The 4,000-nt window shown below is 43.1% G+C and overlaps 5 non-coding genes and 7 pseudogenes across 5 annotated transcripts; all 12 read right to left on the bottom strand.

The window, feature by feature from the left end:
- Positions 1–116: 116 nt before the first annotated feature.
- LOC132962908 (5S ribosomal RNA) lies at positions 117–225 on the bottom strand (annotated as a pseudogene).
- A 122-nt stretch (positions 226–347) lies between these two features.
- LOC132963452 (5S ribosomal RNA) lies at positions 348–466 on the bottom strand. The gene has a single exon (XR_009668786.1). It is a non-coding gene; the product is annotated as a 5S ribosomal RNA (ribosomal RNA).
- Positions 467–589: 123 nt separating this feature from the next.
- On the bottom strand, positions 590–698 carry LOC132963070 (5S ribosomal RNA; annotated as a pseudogene).
- Positions 699–1,052: 354 nt separating this feature from the next.
- On the bottom strand, positions 1,053–1,161 carry LOC132963175 (5S ribosomal RNA; annotated as a pseudogene).
- A 581-nt stretch (positions 1,162–1,742) lies between these two features.
- Positions 1,743–1,861, bottom strand: LOC132962752 (5S ribosomal RNA). Its single transcript, XR_009668656.1, has one exon. It is a non-coding gene; the product is annotated as a 5S ribosomal RNA (ribosomal RNA).
- A 354-nt stretch (positions 1,862–2,215) lies between these two features.
- LOC132963123 (5S ribosomal RNA) lies at positions 2,216–2,324 on the bottom strand (annotated as a pseudogene).
- Positions 2,325–2,676: 352 nt separating this feature from the next.
- LOC132963836 (5S ribosomal RNA) lies at positions 2,677–2,795 on the bottom strand. The gene has a single exon (XR_009669149.1). It is a non-coding gene; the product is annotated as a 5S ribosomal RNA (ribosomal RNA).
- A 123-nt stretch (positions 2,796–2,918) lies between these two features.
- LOC132963171 (5S ribosomal RNA) lies at positions 2,919–3,027 on the bottom strand (annotated as a pseudogene).
- A 122-nt stretch (positions 3,028–3,149) lies between these two features.
- Positions 3,150–3,268, bottom strand: LOC132962541 (5S ribosomal RNA). The gene has a single exon (XR_009668490.1). It is a non-coding gene; the product is annotated as a 5S ribosomal RNA (ribosomal RNA).
- A 121-nt stretch (positions 3,269–3,389) lies between these two features.
- LOC132962713 (5S ribosomal RNA) lies at positions 3,390–3,498 on the bottom strand (annotated as a pseudogene).
- A 121-nt stretch (positions 3,499–3,619) lies between these two features.
- LOC132963117 (5S ribosomal RNA) lies at positions 3,620–3,729 on the bottom strand (annotated as a pseudogene).
- A 121-nt stretch (positions 3,730–3,850) lies between these two features.
- Positions 3,851–3,969, bottom strand: LOC132963767 (5S ribosomal RNA). Its single transcript, XR_009669083.1, has one exon. It is a non-coding gene; the product is annotated as a 5S ribosomal RNA (ribosomal RNA).
- Positions 3,970–4,000: the final 31 nt, after the last annotated feature.

Genomic DNA, 4,000 nt, shown 5'->3' with positions numbered 1-4,000 from the left:
GTGTGCAGTAAGGGGCCTTTTAAATATGTCATGCCCTTGATTCTGGCTGAATTTCTGGACATGTGAATATGTCTCTATATGATAAAAAAAAAAACATATGATCAAAAAAATGAAAAAGCTTACAGCACCTGGTATTCCCAGGCGGTCTCCCATCCAAGTACTAACCAGGCCCGACCCTGCTTAGCTTCCGAGATGGGGCGTGTTCAGGGTGGTATGGCCGTAAGCCATTATTGTGTGCAGAAAGGGGCCTTTTAAAGATGTCATGCCCTTGATTCTGGCTGAATTTTTGGACATGTGAATATGTCTCTCTATGATTAAAAAAAAACATATGATCAAAAAAATGAAAAAGCTTACAGCACCTGGTATTCCTAGGCGGTCTCCCATCCAAGTACTAACCAGGCCCTACCCTGCTTAGCTTCCGAGATCGGACGAGATCAGGCGTGTTCAGGGTGGTATGGCCGTAAGCCATTATTGTGTGCAGACAGGGGCCTTTTAAAGATGTCATGCCCTTGATTCTGGCTGAATTTTTGGACATGTGAATATGTCTCTATATGATAAAAAAAAAACATATGATCAAAAAAAATGAAAAAGCTTACAGCACCTGGTATTCCCAGGCGGTCTCCCATACAAGTACTAACCAGGCCCGACCCTGCTTAGCTTCCGAGATCGGACGAGTTCAGGGTGGTATGGCCGTAAGGCATTATTGTGTGCAGAAAGGGGCCTTTTAAAGATGTCATGCCCTTGATTCTGGCTGAATTTTTGGACATGTGAATATGTCTCTCTATGATAAAAAAAAACATATGATCAAAAAAATGAAAAAGCTTATAGCACCTGGTATTCCTAGGCGGTCTCCCGTCCAAGTATTAACCAGGCCCGACCCTGCTTAGCTTCTGAGATCGGACGAGTTCAGGGTGGTATGGACGTAAGGCATTATTGTGTGCAGAAAGGGGCCTTTTAAAGATATCATGCCCTTGATTCTGGCTGAATTTTTGGACATGTGAATATGTCTCTATATGATAAAAAAAAAACATATGATCAAAAAAAAATGAAAAAGCTTACAGCACCTGGTATTCCCAGGCGGTCTCCCATCCAAGTACTAACCAGTCCCGACCCTGCTTAGCTTCCGAGATCGGACGAGTTCAGGGTGGTATGGCTGTAAGGCATTATTGTGTGCAGAAAGGGGCCTTTTAAAGATGTCATGCCCTTGATTCTGGCTGAATTTTTGGACATGTGAAAATGTCTCTCTATGATAAAAAAAAACATATGATCAAAAAAATGAAAAAGCTTACAGCACCTGGTATTCCTAGGCGGTCTCCCATCCAAGTATTAACCAGGCCTGACCCTGCTTTGCTTCTGAGATCGGACGAGTTCAGGGTGGTATGGACGTAAGGCATTATTGTGTGCAGAATGGGGCCTTTTAAAGATATCATGCCCTTGATTCTGGCTGAATTTTTGGACATGTGAATATGTCTCTATATGATAAAAAAAAAACATATGATCAAAAAAATGAAAAAGCTTACAGCACCTGGTATTCCTAGGCGGTCTCCCATCCAAGTATTAACCAGGCCCGACCCTGCTTTGCTTCTGAGATCGGACGAGTTCAGGGTGGTATGGACGTAAAGCATTATTGTGTGCAGAAAGGGGCCTTTTAAAGATGTCATGCCCTTGATTCTGGCTGAATTTTTGGACATGTGAAAATGTCTCTCTATGATAAAAAAAAACATATGATCAAAAAAATGAAAAGCTTACAGCACCTGGTATTCCTAGGCGGTCTCCCATCCAAGTATTAACCAGGCCTGACCCTGCTTTGCTTCCGAGATCGGACGAGATCAGACGTGTTCAGGGTGGTATGGCCGTAAGCCATTATTGTGTGCAGACAGGGGCCTTTTAAAGATGTCATGCCCTTGATTCTGGCTGAATTTTTGGACATGTGAATATGTCTCTCTATGATAAAAAAAAACATATGATCAAAAAAATGAAAAAGCTTATAGCACCTGGTATTCCTAGGCGGTCTCCCGTCCAAGTATTAACCAGGCCCGACCCTGCTTAGCTTCTGAGATCGGACGAGTTCAGGGTGGTATGGACGTAAGGCATTATTGTGTGCAGAAAGGGGCCTTTTAAAGATATCATGCCCTTGATTCTGGCTGAATTTTTGGACATGTGAATATGTCTCTATATGATAAAAAAAAAACATATGATCAAAAAAAAATGAAAAAGCTTACAGCACCTGGTATTCCCAGGCGGTCTCCCATCCAAGTACTAACCAGTCCCGACCCTGCTTAGCTTCCGAGATCGGATGAGTTCAGGGTGGTATGGCTGTAAGGCATTATTGTGTGCAGAAAGGGGCCTTCTAAAGATGTCATGCCCTTGATTCTGGCTGAATTTTTGGACATGTGAAAATGTCTCTCTATGATAAAAAAAAACATATGATCAAAAAAATGAAAAAGCTTACAGCACCTGGTATTCCTAGGCGGTCTCCCATCCAAGTATTAACCAGGCCTGACCCTGCTTTGCTTCTGAGATCGGACGAGTTCAGGGTGGTATGGACGTAAGGCATTACTGTGTGCAGAAAGGGGCCTTTTAAAGATATCATGCCCTTGATTCTGGCTGAATTTTAGGACATGTGAATATGTCTCTATATGATAAAAAAAAAACATATGATCAAAAAAATGAAAAAACTCACAGCACCTGGTATTCCCAGGCGGTCTCCCATCCAAGTACTAACCAGGTCCTACCCTGCTTAGCTTCCGAGATCGGACGAGATCAGACGTGTTCAGGGTGGTATGGCCGTAAGCCATTATTGTGTGCAGACAGGGGCCTTTTAAAGGTGTCATGCCCTTGATTCTGGCTGAATTTTTGGACATGTGAATATGTCTCTATATGATAAAAAAAAAACATATGATCAAAAAAAATGAAAAAGCTTACAGCACCTGGTATTCCCAGGCGGTCTCCCATACAAGTACTAACCAGGCCCGACCTTGCTTAGCTTCCGAGATCGGACGAGTTCAGGGTGGTATGGCCGTAAGGCATTATTGTGTGCAGAAAGGGGCCTTTTAAAGATGTCATGCCCTTGATTCTGGCTGAATTTTTGGACATGTGAATATGTCTCTATATGATAAAAAAAAAACATATGATCAAAAAAATGAAAAAGCTTACAGCACCTGGTATTCCCAGGCGGTCTCCCATCCAAGTACTAACCAGGCCCGACCCTGCTTAGCTTCCGAGATCGGACGAGATCAGGCGTGTTCAGGGTTGTATGGCTGTAAGGCCTTACTGTGTGCAGAAAGGGGCCTTTTAAAGATGTCATGCCCTTGATTCTGGCTGAATTTTTGGACATGTGAATATGTCTCTATATGATAAAAAAAAGCATATGATCAAAAAAATTAAAAAGCTTACAGCACCTGGTATTCCCAGGCGGTCTCCCATCCAAGTACTAACCAGGCCCGACCCTGCTTAGCTTCCGAGATCGGGCGTGTTCAGGGTGGTATGACCGTAAGCCATTATTGTGTGCAGAAAGGGGCCTTTTAAAGATGTCATGCCCTTGATTCTGGCTGAATTTTTGGACATGTGAATATGTCTCTATATGATAAAAAAAAACATATGATCAAAAAAATGAAAAAGCTTACAGCACCTGGTATTCCCAGGCGGTCTCCCATCCAAGTACTAACCAGGCACGAACCCTGCTTAGCTTCCGAGATCGGACGTGTTCAGGGTGGTATGGCTGTAAGCCATTATTGTGTGCAGAAAGGGGCCTTTTAAAGATGTCATGCCCTTGATTCTGGCTGAATTTTTGGACATGTGAATATGTCTCTATATGATAAAAAAAAACACATGATCAAAAAAATGAAAAAGCTTACAGCACCTGGTATTCCCAGGCGGTCTCCCCTTCAAGTACTAACCAGGCCCGACCCTGCTTAGCTTCCGAGATCGGACGAGATCGGGCGTGTTCAGGGTGGTATGGCCATAAGTCATTATTGTGTGCAGTAAGGGGCCTTTTAAA

This window comes from Labrus mixtus, unplaced genomic scaffold, assembly GCF_963584025.1.
Source record: "Labrus mixtus unplaced genomic scaffold, fLabMix1.1 SCAFFOLD_52, whole genome shotgun sequence".
Classification (NCBI taxonomy): domain Eukaryota; kingdom Metazoa; phylum Chordata; class Actinopteri; order Labriformes; family Labridae; genus Labrus; species Labrus mixtus.
The sequence above is the reverse complement of the archived record's forward strand: the minus strand, read 5'-3'. Positions and strand labels throughout refer to the sequence as shown.